Here is a 20,108-nt window from a genome sequence, read left to right as displayed (position 1 = left end):
TGACAGTTAAGATACCAAGTTAGAACAGCCACAACCCAAATTGAAACCAATTCATAACCAGCTCTGGCTGCTGCCGTCAGCTCCCTTAACATCAGACCCTGAGAGGCGGTAAAGACAGCTCCCGTAACTCCTGTGCTCACTTGGGGGCCTGGGATTGAGGCTCTAGCTCCTGGCTTAGACCTGAATCTGTCCCAGAATTACAGGACATTTGGGGAGTTAGGCAGCACATGGGAGTGTTCTTGTACGGCATCTGCCAGTTCTCTCCATCTCTCTGCACCTCTCTTCATCTCTGCCTCTCAAGTAAAACTGTTAGTGTGTTTATACTTTGTCTAACCAATGGTTAAGAATGTTATATGACTATAGTGTTAACCAACTATGATTACTCTCTATGGGTTCAAGGGTTCAATAGTTATCTTCAATTTGATTGTTGAATTGTCCTTGCCTATATTCCCACTAAACTAGGGTATTTTCACTTTTTATTTGTTAGACTTTTTGCTTAGTAGAGTATTAAGTCCTTGACTGCAATGCAAATTAAAAATATATTTAAAAAAATATTTATTTATTTTTACTGGAAAGTCAGATGTACAGAGAGAAAGAGAAACAGAGAAAGATCATAAATCTGCTGGTTCATTCCCCAAGTGGCTACAACAAGTAGAGCTTAAGCCAGGAGCTTCTTCCAGGTCTCCCACGGATGGTCAGGATGCCAAGACTCTGGGCCAATCTCTACTGCTTCTCTAGGCCACAAGCAGGGAACTGGAAGGGAAGTGGAACAGCAGGGATACAAACCAGCACCCATATGGGATCCTGGCACATGCAAGGTGAGGACTTTAGCCACTAGGCTATCATGCCAGGCCCTAAAAATATATTTAAAAGCCTAAATAAATAAATAAGAAGGAGTAGAAGATTGGGAGGAAGGAAGGAGAAAAAAGGAAGAAAGGGAGACAGGAAGAGAGAATCATCATTTTTGACTTTGTTGTCTGTGAGCTATATTGAATCAGCTAAAACTTAAAAAATATTTATTTTACAACTATAATAAGGAAATACACAAATTATTTTGCTGCACAAAAGTTTTAAATCAATGCATATGGTTTTCATAATATGTACTTCTATCAATGATTTGAAGGCTTCTTACAGCCATACATTTGAAAATATTTTCAGTACGAAAATCAACTTATCTTTGAGTTTCATTCCCCAGGAACTTCCGGAAGCCCCTTTCGCCCTTGTATTCCTCCCATACTGGCTGAAGCACGAGGGATCGCCAACTCTGCAACAGGGCACTTTTGGTTTTACTTACTCTTTGAAGAGCTTGCTCAAATTGATGGGATATTCACCCATTCTGTCCCCTGAGGAGAGCTCAGTGTCCTCCCTTAGCAGCATAAGTGTGAGATGCACACCTCCCTGAGCATGCCAGTGTCACAAGAAGAGCAGGGGAATGCCCACCGACCCCACAAGGGCGGAGGCACAGCCTAACCTCCAGCCTCTCAAACAGCAGCCCCCCAGGGAAGGCTCCGTGGTCATCCTCTCTCAGGTGGGAGTGGAAACTGCAGTACAAGGGTTCAAGTGCCCACCAGCTAAGCAGCCTTACTTGTAAAACGGCTATAGAAACACCTCTCACTGTAGGCTGCTGGCAAGGTGACGCACACAGGAAGACAGCAGTTAAGATCAAAAGGCATTCTGACCTAGCGTCCAGTACCCTCTAATGCGTGAGTATGGGAATCTGGATCCCAGCAGTTCCACAGTGGTGTCCTCATTCCTCGGTTCCACACGGCAGAAGGAAGGGGGATAGAGGGGTCACTACAGGCCTCAAGCTGCACAGTAAACCCACGAACCAGCTTCATGCAAGAAATGTCTCACAGCAATCAATCATGTTCACGGACGAGGACTCACTCGTGGCTCCCCGGGCACCCTACTCAGCCTCTACAACCACTCTTCCATCTACAGTCAGGCTGAACTCATGATACAACCTGGGGTGCTCTGAGGCTCAGCCCATAAAATGGTACATATCACTCTAGCCTCAGGTCTCATCTCCAATCTGCTGTATTCTTTCAGATGTCTTGCACATCCAGAATTCTGACTTCCATCTCAAGAGTAAATGCTGCATCTCTTGTAAGCTACAATAAACCACATCATAGCCTGGGAGAACAAAAACGACCAATTCAACCTTTTACCACCACGTAATTCTGCAAGAGATTTTGTCCTTCCAATCCTGGAAAATGAAGCCCTTTCATGTTCCTGTCCAAGCCTGATAGTAATTATTGTGACTCACTCCAAGCTACAAAAAAGCCACTTAAATTATCCCACCGAAATGCAAAAGCAATAATGACACCAAAGACCCATGACTCTTGCCTGCACCAATGACCTCAATTATGTCACTTAAAAACTTTCTACAATTAGAAGCAAAAACTTCCATTCAATTCGCTCACTGTTTCAACCAGTTTAGATGTTAAACAGTTTTCAGTTAGTTCATTTCTTTTCTTCATGGCACATGTGGCTATGTGGTGCTGGTCCAATTACATGGGTAGGAAATGTTGCCCACCCCTCCACACAGTGTTGTAAGCCTAAGGATGGCTCCCCTGGAACTGAGAGAACCCTCAGAACTACAGAGGGGGCAACTGAGGATACCTCCACCTATTACGTTTAGATATCAAATAATCCTCTGAATAAATACCTCTTTAAGAAAAGGCGGCAGCAATGTTCTGAGGATATGGCCAACAAGAAAAGCAGAATCACTGAAATCATGTACCTACATAAAACCTTGTTAGAAATGGGGGCTTTGTTCCATACACCCACTTGATGAAACGTTTGAAAGAACACATCCCCTGATTTGTAAAATAACCACCCTGTATCGTTTTCACAGGCTTGCCTAGAAAGCAATTTTCATAGGAGGGAAATCCAGAATGGCATGGCCACAGTCATTTGAGACAGGAGAATCACATGCAGCATTCATCCAAGTATGAAGGTTAAAAACAAAGTGAGAGAGGGTAAAAGTGAAGTCACCCAAGGGTCAGTCCATGCCGCCCATCCTGTCCTTCATCCCTCTGTCCCCAGGAAGGGGCAGGGCGGCACTAAGTGAATGGATCAGCTCTCCAACCTGATGCTCCATGTCTGGCAGCTGAAGAAATTAGCTTTCTGTGAGGTTATCTGCAAAAATGACAGCCTCCCCAAGTAGTAAGTGTCCCACTTGCTTCGTGTTTTATTTCAAAATCTGTTTTGAAACTCCCATTGCTCCATTTACGTTATTTTACGAGTCAGATGCATCTATGCTTTGGGTTTCTACTCCTGCCTGGAGTCTTCTGAGGGCCTCCTGCTCCTGTCTCAGCTTCCTGTACTGCTGCAACAGCACACCACAGACTGTGCAGCTTCCATACACAGACACTCCCTCTCACACAGCTGGTGAAGGCAAGGCATTCAAACTCAAGGTGCTATGTGTGTTTCCTCTGGAGGCTCTGGAGGGGACCTCCCTGCCTCCTGGGTGCTCTCAGGAACCTCCTGGCAGTCCTTGGCTTATGGACACATTAACTGTTGTCACCCTCTGTGTCAAGTCACCCTGTGCTGTCTCTCAAAAAACACAGGAAGTAAGGTCTATCCAAATTCAGGATGAGGTCATCTCAAGATCCCTCCATTCATAACATCAGCAAACAGCCAGAACAGCCCACTCCCAGTCTTGGAGGTCAGAACCTGGACATATGTTGGGGAACCACTATTCAACTTCACACATGGATCCTTAAATGATCCTCTGTAGAACCTGTGGATAAAGTTCTTGCCTTGCAGGCACCAGCATCCCATATGGGCGCCAGTTCATATCCTGGCTGCTCCACTTTCCCTCCGGCTCCCTGCTTGTGGCCTGGGAAAGCAGTTGAGGAGAGCCCAAAGCCTTGGGGCCCTACTACCCACATTGTATATCTGAAAGAAGCTCCTTGCTCCAGGATTCAGATCAACTCAGCTCTGGCCATTGTGGCCACTTGGGAGTGAACCAAAGGGTGAAGGTATTTCTCTCTCCTCACTTTCTCCCCCGCCTGTGTGTGTGTGTGTGTGTGTGTGTGTGTGTGTGTGTGTGTGTGTATCTGCCTTTCCAATAAAAATGAATCTTTAAAAAATGATCCTCTGTAATAGTCCCACTTTTTCATGGTTTGTGCATTTCTTCTTAAAGTAGAAGCACAGAGCCTGGTATGGTGGCCTAGTAGCTAACGTCCTCACTTTAAACACGCTGGGATCCCATATGGGCACCAGTTCTAATTTCAGTAGCCCCACTTCCCATCCAGTTCCCTGCCTGTAACATGGGAAAGCAGTCGACCCTTTGGACTGCTCAAATGAAAAGCCTTGGGACCCTGCACCCACATGGGTGACCCAGAAGAAGCTCCTGACTCCTGGCTTTGGATCAGCTCAGCTACAGCCATTGCGGTCACTTGGAGAGTAAATCATTGGTCGGAAGATCTTCCTCTCTGTCTCTCCTCCTCTCTATGTATCTGACTTTGCAATTAAAAAAAAAGAAAAAAAAACTTAAAAAAAAAAGTAGAAGTAGGAGTACAGGACTTTTACCTAGTGAAGGATGATTAGAGACCTACAAAGGTTTTCTCCTTTATGGGAGTAATTTAGATTTCCATGTCTGCCCGGTGTTTTAATGATTCCTGTCAGCAGTCTGTACCTATAATGCACTAAAATAGATTGAACTCATCTACCTTAACTGGTGTTTGTGTCAATGTCCAGCCTCTCTATTCAATAAAATGAACCATGACACAACATGGTCCTATTCCCTGATCCACGTTAACTTGCTATTCATATTGGTCATAGTGAAATCCAGGGATAGAAACAATTTGGCCTTCTGTGCATCCTGAGACATTAAATTACTTTGAGGTGGGCACTTGATCTTGCCATTAAGATGCTGTTACGTAAAGACATGTGCCTGCCGCATCAGTGTCCTCAGCCTTGACACCCCGCTCTGCTCCTGATTCACGCTTGCCAGCAGTAGAGACTCCAGGAAGCAGCAGTGCGACTCAGATAACTGGGCTCCTGCTTCCAAATTCACAGCTTCAACCCCAGCTGCGCTGGGCACAGAGTAGCTGGGCACTAGTTTCTATTTCTGAGATAAATAATTTTTTAAAAAATTCCCTCTGTTACTAGTCAAGAATTATCAGATGTTCAGCTTTTAATAAAGCAGACTACTAGCAGATGTTTGGAGAGTAAAAATCCCACACAACCTGGATGATAAATTTGCAATTGGTATCTCAAGAGTGTCTTACACAGCCCTCATCTGTCCTTACAGTATATCAGATAGCCCAGTAACAAATCACTTTTGTGATTCGCATCTTTTATGTCTAGCCAATGACTGTCCCGCTGAGTGCTTCACCCTACGGTTCACACCCTGCTCACGGGGTCTCTCTGTGTTACATGCAGCCAACATTCTCTCTACTTGCTGACCCAATACATTCTCTCACCAATCCATTTTCATTCCACATCTTTGGAAAAGGTAGCCTCTCATCATGTCATTTCAACCATCACCTTGACTTACACACTCGTTAATCTTAGTCTCTGCCTTCACCCCCTCGTGTGCCTCTGTGTTAAACCACCCTTTGCTGTTTCTCAAAAAAACACAAGTACGGTCCACCCAAAATTCAGGAGGACCTCATCTCAAGATCCCTCCATTCATTACATCTGCAAAGACCTTATTTCCAAACAAATCCCACCCCTAAGTCCTGGAAGTCAGAACTTAGATGTACCTCATCCTCCTGAGTCACACCAGAGACAATCAACTTTCGTCAAGCACCAGCATAACCACTGGAACATGCAAAATGCTTTAGAAATATTGGTGGTTGCTCCATTCATTGAAAATAAATTATTAATGAGGAGAACTAAGAACAGTCCCCCATTTTAACCTCTGATCTCTGCATCAAATGTTACTGGAAACAGCTTCACAGTATAGCCAAAACAATCTGGAATTCAGGCTTCAGAGTCAGAATCCAAATCTGAATTCTCATGGGCACTTGGTACTTGAAGGCCTTCGGCTGGTGCCTTGACTTTCGCAAGCTCTAGTGTTTCTGTTTTCAAAAGACAAGTGGCTGCTGGGACATGGCCCATGGCACTCTCAGCTCTGAGAGGAACCTAAGTATCACCAGGCCACATCACTCATCCCAGGACTACTGTGCACCCACACCCACCACTGGCAACTCCTCACCATGCTTAGCACAATCAGTGGAGCCTTACTGAAGTTCTTTCCTTTCTTCAGGCATCAGGGCAAGGCACTGTGCTATTTCATTCCTTTGTTCCTTCCATGCATATGTATGGGCATCAACTATGAAATATTCAATGGGGAACTGGACCAGAAAGCGGACATCTCAGTTTGAGCAGGAAACAATGGACAAATACAGGAGGATTTTACACCCAGACAGGGATGATGAAGAAAGTGCAATGGGATAGACTGCAGACATCCTGTGTATGGGGAGAAAGGAGAGACCACTCAGAGGCTAGAGGGAGCTTTGAGGGAATGGAGGAAAGGCAAATTCAGAAAGTGAGGAGGAAACTGGTCTACCAGGAACCAGTGAGGCTGCAGTGAGGCTGCAGGGTGGGTGGGATTTCAGCAGACCAGTGAAGCTCCATACCCAAGCATACACTCTCTAACAGACATCATCTGAGCTCCCCTCCTGCAAGGTCCCATCTCACCTCGATTCATGATTCCATCAGATGTCTTCCCCTGAAATCTGTAGCAAGTGCAGCCTACTTCGTCTTCCCAGGATGAGCAATCAACATATTCATGGATGCCTCAGTGCTTGCAAGTCCTCTCTAGAACTCCAAGTCATCTGATACACAATTGACTTTTCACTACCATTCATTCTTCAGAAAATCAGCATATCTGTGATCATTTAACCATACATTTCCTACCACAAAATATTGCTCCATACCAAGGATTCAGAATTGCAGACAAACCATTGTTAACCCCAAAATAATTGTTCTAAGGTAGGGCACCCTGCTCTGACTCTACGGGTAGAAAGGCTGGCCCTTGGAAGGGAGCGATTTTCTGCCTTGAGCAGGGCTAGAGGAAGGATCCTAGCTTTCTTGAGGATCTGGAATGCAGTGCACCTCCGGGATACAAAATGACACCAGCCACAGTCTAATGATACTGGGAACCAGGGGACTGAGCCCACGCAGGGATTTTCCTCAGCGCCACATGATTTCATGTCTCCTATTTCAGCAAGTAAATGATATTTCCCCCATTCATTCTAAGTAGATTACAGATTAAATAATGAATACTTTTGATGCTAATTATCAAGCACTTACATCTACTGGAAAATACTATTTAATGTGTGCTGAATTATAAAATGGGTTTATTTGCCAAACATTCATCCTTTCTCTAAGCTTAGTAATAAGTCAGTTGTTAAATGAAGGTTGCTTTTTACAAAGCTGGAAGCAATTCCTGGCAGGCAATCCTGAGACCAGAGGGACAAGGGGGGTTTCTGGTTCAATGCTGAAGCTTTCTGGGTGGAGTTGGGAAGCGAGTGTGCTGGCAAATCTGAAAGAATACTCTCAACCCTCTTGGCTTGAAGCTTCAGTACGCTAAGCTTCAGGGTTAATTCCACATTGAGAGCTTGTTTGGAGGTTCTAGCAGGGGAGCGCAGCTATGTATACCCTTGACCGAAGACCAGTCCTCCTCTAGCGGGGATGGTCGTCTTCACCTGAGCGCGCAGTTTCTGGAGGGACGCACATGGAGCGGTGAGGGAGGAAGGGGACACCCGCCCAGCCAGCCAGATCAGCCGAATCAACCCTGGCGATCAATGGGGTGACAGATGTTGCAGCCAGATCGCCCTCACATCCAGTTATTGCGGGTCACTCTGACTAGGCTGCAGCTCCCACTGGTTTATGTGAGGGTTGAGTATGTGCAGGGCAGAACCAGGCTGGACTGCAACACCCAGTGGTCCTAGTGGAAGTTGGGGCTGAAAACAGAACCAACCCAGCAATTACAACCACCAGCTGATCAGGGAGATGGACTGTGCTGGGCCCTGTGCTTGCTAGAACACACAGGAGTCCGGTCTGGGAACACCTCAGACAAAGTTTCTTTGGGGATCTCCCCAGTCGAAATGCCTGACTCAGAACCCTAACCAAGAAAAGACAGAAGACAGAACAAGTCAATCAACCACCTCAGCTATTTGTTGGCAGCGAAATACTGGACAAATGGAGACTCTATGAGGGACTATATCAATCAGTGGATTCTTCAACGACCTCATCGTGCTTGGAGTGGTGAGACTGGCAGCAATTCACAAACGGTAAAGTATCAAAACCACTTGAGCAAGAACCTCGGAGCATGCCCCACATTCGGGACTTGGGGTGGGTGGGAAACTGGGTGGGGCTTCTCCCTCAATATCCCCCTTCACCTCAGATACATGAAGGAAACAATATGGAAATAATAGTCTTACCCACTTCCCTACAGCACTTGAACCTTTTTACCCTAATTAACTATGTAAAGATTGTCAAAAATATAATTTAAAAATTAAAAAAATAATAATTCCACATTAAGATTTCACACCACTGATCACATTTTTTCCCCTAAATATACCAACATCAGAGTTCTTTTCCCTAAATACTTCGGAAATATTGTGAATGCACTTGAATTTCTTCTTCCATATTTTAATATTAGTTTTGTAGGAAAAGCAGATATATGGAGAGAAGAAGATACAGAAAGAAAAATCTTCCATCCACCGGTTCACTCCTCAAGTAGCCACAATGGCTAGAGAGCTAGCCAATCCAAAACCAGGAGCTTCTTCTGGGACTCTCAGGTGGGTGCAGCATCCCAAGGCTTTGGGCCGTCCTCTGCTGCTTTCCCAGGCCACAAGCAGGGAGCTGGATTGTATGTGGAGCACTTGGGACATGAACCAGCACCTGTATAGGATCCTGGTGCATGCAAGGTTAGGATTTAGCCACTAAGCTACTGCACCTTCCATATTTTCTTAAACAAATTACCTGTAATTATTTATCAGAGATATTAAGAAGAAAATTCCATGATAGAAATCAAGTAGTAGTGATGCTGATGCTACTGCTGGTGGTGGTGGCAGTGGCAGCTGCAATAGGAACTGGCACACCTGGTACATGATGCTTTTTAGATACAAACTACTCCTCCCAGTCCTACTGTACAGACAAGAACACAATCTACAAAGCAGTGAAATTCATTGTCCAAGGCACGGGTGAGTAATGTTGGTTTCTTGTACAACCTGCTGGATAATGGAGGACTTAAACTCAGGCCTCAAACACAAATTCTGTCTACCAGACAGTGAGCATGAAATAGGGTAACGGGGGGGGTTGGGGGGGGGGGACAAAGAGACCAGGCAGCACATGGCTCAGAGCACACTGTGTGTTTCAGCTGTTAACAGCCCAATGAGGTGGGCGATACTTGGAGAAGGAACCTTCAGCTTGGCTTGCTGGGGTCCATGACAAGTGTGTGAGCTGAAAAGGACCATTTGGACGAAGACAAGGCATTTCCAAGAACTACATAAAGTAAAGCATCCTTTCTGAGAGCATCCACCTCAGATTTTTTTTTTGTGCCAGAGTTTACTGAGGCTAGTTCATCACCATTAGCGTTTGGGTGTGGGGTCAGCTTACAGAAAGGGCATCTAAAAAAAAAGGCATCAGATCTCAGCTAAAATGCTCTAGAGTAATGATAAGTACAGCTCAAGGGACCACCACTTCAAAAAAGGCATTCAATAAAAGGCTACTCTGCTGACATTCATTAACTTATTATAACACCTCACTTCATATATGACATTCCCCCATTCTCTAAGCTGCCCTTGAAAGCACTAGCAACAAACTGAGGAGCTGGAGCCCACCTCCTTCCTGAGCTTTGGAAATGGAATAGGTATAGGGGTCCGCTTTTCTCCCACCAGCAAGTACTAGAACAATGGCAGTTGAGTAGGACACACAGTGGTTCCCTGATATCTGAGACTTAAAAATCTGGACTTCATCCCCCAATCTGAATGCCTGTCCTGCCCCAGAAGCATCACTAGTTCCTACTCAATCAGCTCAGCTCAGACAAAAACCTTTGTCTAAGACTCCAAGCCATGTGCTCCAGAATTGGTCCCAAGTCTACACTCTTGCCAACATACACATCCACATCCAACCCTTGGTCTATCTGCCCCCAGGCTTTCCTTTGCTCGCCTTGTGATTTTTTTTAGCTATAGTAATCTCTTCCTACTATTGGATAAATCATTTAAAGGACATAAATGATGCCACATTATGCCAAACCCTGAAATTACCTTAGCACCTATACCGGATATAATATGCATGAATGCATTCACTCAGAAAAGAAAGTTTCACTGATTACCTACTGTGTGCCTGGCAGACCAGACAGGGCAGAGCTACAACATCTGTTGGTCTCATGTGAGCTGGATCAGGGAAAAGCCAGGTTGGGTTGACTATTCTACTGGTGCAAGCATAAGACAGAATGGATGTAGGTTGGCTGGGCTTCGCCGCAACATCAGCTGGCAGATGCTGGTAGGGGGGCAAATTCTGTCAAGTTAAACTGCAGAACCACCTGGAGAGTGCATGACGGGGGAGTGGGAGTGGGCCCAGTAGGAAATAGTGGGCACCTCCCTCTTGGGTTGCCACTCTCACTGGTGAGCATGAGAACCAGAACTGGGGCAGGCATGGCTAGACAGAGTGGTATCCACCGGCATGTGTGTGGGCTGGATAGTAAGGCTGGTTGGGTTGAACTAGGCTTCAATGTCCACTCTCACTTATGAGAGCTGAACGGGATGTGGAACAGACTGGACTAGTCTGCCATACATATTGGCATGCATGGCAACCAGGGCAAGGGGCAGGCCTGGTGGGGGTTTCTGTAGGTTGCTCCGATTAGGCTACAGCTCCCAGTGGTTTATGTGAGGGCCAAGTGTGAGGTGGACAGGATCGGGCTGGACTCCAACACCCATTGGTTCATTTAGAAGATAGAGATGGAAACAGAATTGACCCAGTAACTGCAACCACCAGCATATGCATAAGTTGACTGGGGCAACAGACTGTGCAGGACCCTGTACTGACAAGCACACACAAGAATCAGGTCTGGGATCACCACAGATGACATTTCTTTAGGGATTCCCCCAAGTGAACTGCTCGACTCAGAATCCCAACCACAAAGAGAAGTGCAGGTTCCATGGTCTGATCATGGAGTGCATGTGTCAAAGCTGAGCCTCCTCAGTGGCTCAGACAGAGCAGGGGACAGCATATCCAGGTGCATGTGGAGGATATGGAAGTACAGCAGAACCTGCACAGGACACCTGGTACCATAACAGAGGGCGGAGGACAGAACAAATCTATCACGTACCCCAGCCATATGTTGGCAGTGAAAATCTGGGTAAACGGAGACTCTAAATTGGACTATGTTTGCCAGAGGATTCTAGAAAGATTTCATCATGCTTAGAATGGCTAGACTGGCAGCAATTCAGAACTGTTGAACTATCAAAACTGCATGAGCAGGACCCTCGAGGCATGCCCCATGTCAGGGACCCTGGAATGGTCGGGAGGCTGGGTAGGGCTTCTCTCTTTATCTTCCCCCTTTCTCCAGATACAGAAAGAAATAAAGAGAATGTGAGCACAATGGTCTTACCCATTTTCCTGTAACCCTTAACCCTTTGCACCCTACTCAACTATGTAAAGATCATCAGAATAAAACAATAATAATAAATACCTATTGTGAATATCTATTGTATGCCCGGCACATGCTAGCGTTCCTGTATAAAGCTACAGTCCAGAAGTGACAAGCAGAATTTTCAGAATGAACAGGCAATTTTTTAGGTGTGGGCAGGGGCAGGCTGGTACAGGATAGAGGATACAGAGTGCTTTGGGCAGAATCAAAATCACTTTAAATGCCAAGTATGCTGGGAGTAAGGACAAGACGGAGGTGGGATGGAGGGGGAGAGGCATCAAGCAGGGCCTTGCAGACAGGTCCTTGTCCTTGTCCACAATCTGTCTAGAGATCTCAAGGGCTGGGAAGTCCCTGGAAGGTGTTTAGTGGGGGAGAGTAATCCATAAAGGGCAGGTGGGAGGGGCAAAGGGGCATGGTTACAGGGCACTACAATCAGGAGGACAGGATGGTTGTGCTTGCCCTGCGGTGGTGGAGAGAAGCTAGCAGTGTCCACAGAGTGTGTATTCAACATATGTTGGTGCAGCTTTTGAGCTCTGCATGTGGCACTCCTGCACCAGCTAAGTTAGAACTCTTTCCTGCCTTGGGCCAGCTTCCACGTGGAAGATGCGGTGGAACTTGGAACACTGCGTGCTGGACCTCTGTCCCAGCTCCTCTCATTCAGTCCACAGGCACCGTGCACATGATATTTGAAGTTTCAACCTACACTGTGCGCAGGAATGGACGCCCACAGAAAGAACTCTGGAAAGAACTGATGTTGGAACAAATGACAAGCCACCCCAAGGAGAGAAGCCAAAGCGAAGCAGAGCCCGTCTCAGAAAGGTTCCTCTCTTTTCCACCTTCTTGAAAGATGGAGGGAAATGTAAACATGCCTTCCTTCCACCCTCCAGACAGACCCGGATCCCAGTAAAATGATTTTGTGAGCTTGACATCTGGGCTGATGTTATCAGCTTTTTATTGATATTTAATATAAACGCAGCCTCGAGGCTAGCAGGTATCCTGACAGGGGCTGAAATATAATTGCCAGGGAACTGCATAAATGCATGTAGCAATTAAGGTACTGTCAGGGATCCTGCTGGTGAGAAAACAGAGCTGCAGGTTGGACAAGGGAAAGCAGGCCAGCAGGCTTGGGGACAGGAGCAGGCATGAGAAGCCACAGGAGGGAATGGGTATGTCTGAGCCATCACAGCACCAACTTCATGGGCAGGAAGATGAGTGAATCACATTAGTGAAGGAAATGGGGCCAAGTTGAAGTTTACCCTTTGTTTTCAACACCCAGAGGCGAAGGCCTGATTCTGTTGGCTCCAAAAGGAAGTTTACATTGGAAAGATAAGGTAGAGCTCTAAATCTCGCTTTAGCAGTGGGCCGCCTGGGTGGGGCATGCGGGGACAAGGGAAAGGAATTCATTTCCCTTGCTTGGTTTAAACAGCTTTGTTGAAGTATAATTTAGGATTCATGTTCTGTACTGCTTTATAACATCTGTCACAGGGACACCGACCTAAAAAATCTGTTATGTGGGTGAGGAAGACAAGTAAAGGAGGTGAAAGGTGACTCTCAGGGTCAACTGAAGGACACGTTCCAACACAAGGCACCTGTGTGAGGAGATGTGAGGAGAACAGGAGGCGATCAGCATGCTGTGCTCAGCCCTAAGTCCTGCCCACACTCCGCTGGCAACACGGCGGCAAAAATCACAGTTGGGAGTGGGGCTAGCAGCGCAGATGTAATTTTCTCCCTGGAGACACACCTGCTGGATTGTGCCACTGGAAGATGGAGGTGAAGAAGGAAGAAGTGTCCACAATAAATGGTCTGGACTTGTGGTCAAGATAGACCACATCAAGTCATGGAATGATTTTAGATTTCATTTGCTTATAAACTCACGTGAAAAGATCACTTCTTGTCTAATGCAAGGCTGATGCCAGAGGGCTGGGGAATACATAGCCAAAGAAATCTTGATCGCTTCCTACTTGAGCCATGGAAGGAAAAGGGGTGTATGCCCTGTCCTCACCCCTCCAACACCACAACCTGGCCCAGGTGATGCCAAGGAGAACATACAGTAACTTTTAAACACATTAGGAATTCTACATTTCGTAATCTTAAGGACATTTTCCCCCAACATGCTTGACTCATGGTTACCAAGAATTTATTGATCCAAATGAGACTAAATTTTTATTTGGGCCACTAAAAAGAGTGAATCAATTTCAATAAAAGGATGAAAGAAACACAGGTATTGTGCGGATATTGAGGAAATCAAGACTGTGGCCCAAACATGCCAGGGGTTGGGAGAATAAATGTGACTCTGATGGCTCTAAGCTCTGGCACCACTAACTCCTCCCACAGGGCAACACCACGGCGGAGCCCTCATGGCATTCCATTAGTATGCAGAGTGGCAGGGAACATAGAAATACACTATTGTACAAACAAAATGGACTTTCATCTTTAATAACATACACGTGCTCCTGCGTCTTCTATACCTTCCAGCTCTGAAACTGGCAAACCGTTGAAGCCATTCAAGTCCCTAACATCCAAACTTTCAACATGTGCCTCTGACTATAGCCCTGCAGGGCAGTGTAAGCAGGAATCAGAAGTTAACCCTGGGAAGAGTTTGGAAAGACATTCCAGGAAGGGAGCGATATCCTCTGCCTATAAATTTCTGGAAAGATCCACCACTCACAGACTCCAGGAAGCAGAGTGTTCTGAGCGGAGGTGGCTTTGATGTGCACAGTGCCAAGCTAGCGGGTTCACAAGACTAGAACGATTTGCTCTGGATGTCCAATTTCATGTAAATATCTATAGGTTGTAAACTTCCTAAAGTCTACCACTGGAAATTTAAACTGCTTCCAAAAAAATACTATACACACTAGGAACCATGCCAGTGCTTATTAATGTTGGCCAAGAACTATCAATAAGAACTCCAGCTGTCTTTCCACTAGATCACATCCACCCTGCAAATTCTTCTATCAACTAATTCCTTGGCTTACTGAACAACAGTGGTCGAGCCAAATTAAATGAAATGGGACGACTCCATTTACGGACTTTCTGTAGCTTGTGTGTACTAACTCCTTACCCCTAAGTGTCAAGAACAGAAGCTTAAAGTTCTCTTTCTCTTGCCGTAGTAATGGCTCGTGAAATAAAGCAAAGGATATACGCTTAATTACATTGTTCGAAGCCAGGATGGCTGTTGGGCTGAGCAAAAGCAACTGCACGAACTGAGGAACTGCCCCCATGCCCCTCACCTAAGATGTATAAAAGTGCTGTACACCCTGGGTGCCCATGTTTCTCACATGGATCACCTGCCCTTTGGAAGCGGTCCTAGGCTGTCTCCCACCAGGGAGCAGTTCTTCAGGCTCATTCTCTGATCTGTGTCACATCAGTTTTCCCACTGCCTATCTCTCTGTCCCTTCTTCTAAGGCCACCTCACTTGCTGAAGTAAAGACCTCTCGTGCGACTTGCTGTGCCTGGCTTTCGTCGGTTTGTGGCAATCAAAGCTAACAACGACCACAGAATTTAGCATCCAAACTGGATGACTTTTTGGTCTTGTTGTTAAGTACCAACAGAAAAAACTGGCAATATATTGGGCCTACTCAATGCAAACCAAGTTGAACACGATGACCCACCTCATTCTGTGAGGAACCGAAATGACTGATTATGGTTGGTTTTTTGAAACTTCATATTATAAAGTTGATTATACAATCAAATAGGATTCAAAAATATAATTGCACTTTTAATACTTGGCCAACCTTCACTGGTAAGGCCAAGGCCTTTTATGTGCTCAGCACGCTCTGTACCCCAGCTAAAGTGATTTCCTGATGAGAGAAGAAACAGACAATAAATAACCTACAGAGTTATTTAAAAAGAAGCTACTTAGGAAAGTTTCTATCACTAATGACAACACACTCTCTACTTCTTCAAACTGGGAATATTTTAAATTTAAGCAACAAAAAGCTCTACTCAAAACATCTTTAAAAATAGTGTCCCTCAAATTTAAAAAAAAAAAATAGTAAATTTGACTAAGAGTGGATTGATTCAGAAAGGTTTCGTCACTGGGTTTCTCTCTATTTGGCATCCTAAAGGATTGGCTTCATCCTCAAAACCTTCCTCTCTCACATTGCAGCCCTTGCTCCAGAATGTCCATCCTTTCCTGTTATGGGACCACAAACATGTTCATATCCTACTCACAGACAGAATGAGGGGTCTTCAGACGTCTCTGAAATTTCTATCGATTTTGACCACTCTACACACAGCCCTCAAGTGTTTAATCACAGGAAGGCCATGGGACATGTTGATCAGCTTAAACCTATCAAACCTTGGATTTGAATTCAAGACCAACTGTTACGAAAATGAGTTCTTCAAAGAACTTTAGGATGTTCCTGCTGGGAAGGGGATGAAACCTTTGGGTTTCAGAGATGATGAAACTCAGGTAACCTAAGGACTCCACAAAGTCACTAATTCAGTTGAAGAGTTAAAATTTGACAGAATTTTTCCTCAGGTGAAACATTTTGATACTATACTTGTGCACAGGGAATTGTTTTGGCATTCTAAAACTGCCTAGCAAATAGAAGAAAATCTATCAACCACTAGTAAGGAAAGTTTAATGCAAAACATCTCTCAGGATGAAAAAAAAAAAATCAAAGACTTCAAAAATAAATGCTTCATAGGAACTATTGCTACAAGTCTGGCAGATTATATCCTACAAATAACAAAGAAAGAGAAGAAACAATGTATTGAAACTAAAATAAAACTAAGCAGGCCATACATATTTAACAGGATCCACCCCCGAAAAGGAAGAAGCCAGCTGCTACAAAAATGAGTATGAACAATGCAGGCCTTCAGGAATGGGAGTTAAGCTCCAAAAATCTTCAAGCACAGAGCTACTTACAGATTGTGGATGGCAATGTTTAAATATGAACATGCTTTCCAAGGCTTCTTAAAATTCCGAGTAGGTCAGAGATGTACTCTGTCAAGCTTGTATTCCACATGGGAGTGCCTGTTCAAGTCCTGGCTACTCCACTACCCCATCTGCTTCCCTGCTATGTGCCTGAGAAGCAGCAGATAATGGTATAAGTGCTTGAATCCCAGTCTCCCACATGAGGACCTGAAGGGAGTGCCTGGATCCCAGCTTAGGTCTGATCCAGCTTGGGCCCTTACAGGCACTCAGTCCTCAACTGGCAGGTGGAAGATCTCTGTGTCTTTACCTCTTCCTCTGCCACTCTGCCTTGCAAATAAACAAACAAGCAAATAAACTTTTGAAAAAACAAAAAGACTGCATTACCCAAATGTTATTTTCCTATTTGTAGAGTCAAATCTTCTAACAATACAGAAGTTAATAGTTTGCTATCCTGATGTTAGTTTCTGTAATTCATTTGACTCATTTGTAACCCAGATTGCCAGAAATACAGTATAAGTGAACCAAACTTTTAGGACTATTTTGGAGTTCTACCATATTTGAGAACAATTAAATGCACTTGAGACAAGCCATCTGTACAACTAGCATTCAAGTCAGGGTTTTTTTTTTTGTTTTAAATTTTATCGTCTTTGATTTTACCCTTCGGTCTGCCTGATGATTTCTCAACAGCCTGGTTTTATTTTGCGTGTGAATTAGTGGACATGAAAGTTTAATACTGCTGCCATTTGGATGGCATTTACATTATCAGAATAGAATGAACTTTCATAAGCACTGAAATATATGTTAGTCATGGGATGTTCCAACAGAAGGACATCCCATGATAACAGAGCAAAGGTTAAAAGTAAAAAAAAAAAAAGGCATAGTCACCATGAGACCTGCGGATCTCAAGAAGAATAAGAAAGTCTGTTTCCAAAAGAACAGCCCATCATAAAAGGTAAAACTCCTGAAGAGCTAAAATGTCACTTGAAATAGATACTTAACTTCATATTCAGTTGTCCCATATCTTTTCTCTAAAACAGATTATGCATTCACCATGGAGATCCTATCTCTTACAATTGAATTACAACAGATAAGGGCATAGTTAATTAGCATATGGGATCAGTAAAAATTCATACCAGAGGGTTGCCCCAAGCCCCTTGATGAGCACCAAATCTGTTTAAGAAGAAAAGGAGAGAAAACCAGCCCTTTTGTCTTGAAAGCAATCAACTACGTATGGTAAAATGAAAAGTACAAAAAAATTAATAACTTTTTGGGTCCTTAACTTTCTCCAGACATTGCCTTTAAAGTAAGAGAGAAAAAAAGTCCAAATGTTTAAAATCTCTCCAAAACTATTAGCAAAAACAATATGGAAATATATAACAGATGCACAAAGGCATCTTGGGATGAATATATTAAGGATGTACAACTGCGAATCCTAAAACCAAAGAGAAACACAAGCACAACCTTTTGATAAAATGCACAGACCTTTTTTTTTTTTAAAGAGAAATCTTGAAGGACTGTTCCTCACTTGGGTACTTTAGAGTGACCACACCACCAAGACGCAGGCCACGCTGTCACAGTGGCAGCCTTCAGCAACAGCCAAGTTCCTTGTCCGGGTGGAGGAAAAGCACGATAACAAATGTATTTGGCAATAGCTTTTCACTTGGGGCTTTTGATCTCCAATGAAACTGATAGCTCTTTGAAAGGTCAGGAAGTGAAAATCACCTCTAGAAAGAGCTTTATTCTTTCCCAAGGATAATTCAATTAATAAAAATATCCCGTCTTAAAAAAAAAAAGATTAAAAAGAAACCAAAAGCTATCATCATGTAACCGAGAGAACAACAATCAACCTTCTAATGTAAAACTGATCCCTCCCCTCTCTGTCTATGAAAGACAATGTGTTTGGCAAACTCCCTCACACCTTCACTGGTCCCTTTAGCAAGCCTCGAGCCTAGTTCTCAGATCCATCACCGTAGCACAGCATCCGCTGCCAAGGGAAGGGCAAGGAACACTGGGATCTGTTACTGCGAATGAGACTTGTCACACTGTTAAGAGATCATCTTAAAAAAAAAAATGCAACTTCCTCACTTGTACAAGGAGCAAATCACTGGTGACCTGAAAGATAACACCTGTATTTTCACAGCAAAAACAGACACACAAACCAGCTCACCAATGTTGATACATACAGAAGAACTCTCCCAAGCTTCTTTCCTTCCCATTTTTCTCCTATAAACCAATAAAACCACAACTTCATGTTTTCATCATGAAATAATTTGACCTCAGGAAAAAAAATATATTTTTTAAAATCCCACATACAGATCCGGTAGACACCCCGGTTCCTGGCATTACATATTCCCAGCTTTGCCCGTTGTGGCCATCTGGGGAGTCAACCGCTAGATGGAAGATTTTTTCTCTCATTCTTTCCTCTCTCCATCTCTCCTCTCTTTGTAAGTCTACCTTTCAAATAAACATAGAATACTTTTTCAAACTCCCATATATCCTTCACTCAAATTCTCTACAAACCATTATAGCAAACCAACAACTTCCTTAGTTCCCAAGAACAAAACTACAATATTAACACTCAGATGATGCCATTATGAAATCTGCAGATGTTTTTAAAATTTCATCAAAGGCCACATCAGTATGTTCTCTCTGGGCCTGGAACCCATCCAGAATCACACGCGACACAACTTGTCCCGTCACCTTCAATTCAGACTTAATTTCTCCGTCATTACTTGTCTCCCATGATCTTCATGTTCTCTAGATCTGCAATGGGGCCTTGTTTGATGGTAACTTGAGAAACCAACAGGACTCAGAAAACCCTTGGCTATTTTACAGAGTTAAATCTAGAGTATTAGTTCCTAGTGTTGTCATAACAAATTATTACCAGGGGGTGGTTTAAAGAGAATAAGAAATATATTCGCTCCAGTTCTAGAAGCCAGAAGCCTGAAATCGAGGTATGAGCAGGGCTGGTTCCTTTAACACGCTTCGGCAGGAACCATTCCATGCCCTTCTTGCAGCTTCCTGTGGTTGCCGACAAACACTGGTCTTCCTTGGCCTGTAAGTGCAACACTCCTATCTCTGCTTCCACCACAGCATGTCCACCCTCTGTGTAACTCCCTTTTCTTGGAAGGACCACCATGGGGAGGCTGAGGGCCCAACCTGGATCCAACATGGCCATATCTCAAAGCCCTTAGGTAGTTACCATTGCAAAGGAATTTTTTTCCAAGTAAGGGCACTGCTATGAAAGTCTGTATTCTCCCAAATTTCTGTGTTGAAACTCAAAGTGACTGTGTTTGGAGGTGGGGCATGTTGGGAGTAACAGGATTTCCTTATAGAAAAAAAGACACCTACTATCTCTCTCCTGTCTGCCATCTGAGGCAACAGTAGGATGCTAACTGCCCTTACACCTGCAAAAGAGAACCAGAATGCCACAGTGCTGGCACCCAGATGTCAGCCTCCAGGAGAGTGCAAACTAAGCGTCTCTCAGCTAAGCCACGTGGATGAATGATAACATTGACAGTGACAGTCTTTGAGTAGACCTGGAGAACATTAGTCAACCCACTGACTACCTTATGAGTCCTGTGAGATAATTCCCCCCATTATGCT

At 44.4% G+C, this 20,108-nt stretch overlaps 1 protein-coding gene across 1 annotated transcript in view; it reads right to left on the bottom strand.

The window, feature by feature from the left end:
* CACNA2D3 (calcium voltage-gated channel auxiliary subunit alpha2delta 3) overlaps positions 1 to 20,108 on the bottom strand; it is a 696,258-nt gene that overhangs the window by 375,099 nt on the left and 301,051 nt on the right. The gene's annotated exons all lie outside the window — the stretch shown is intronic.

Source organism: Ochotona curzoniae, unplaced genomic scaffold, assembly GCF_017591425.1.
Source record: "Ochotona curzoniae isolate NIBS_2020 unplaced genomic scaffold, NIBS_Ocur_1.0 contig_908, whole genome shotgun sequence".
Classification (NCBI taxonomy): domain Eukaryota; kingdom Metazoa; phylum Chordata; class Mammalia; order Lagomorpha; family Ochotonidae; genus Ochotona; species Ochotona curzoniae.
The sequence above is the reverse complement of the archived record's forward strand: the minus strand, read 5'-3'. Positions and strand labels throughout refer to the sequence as shown.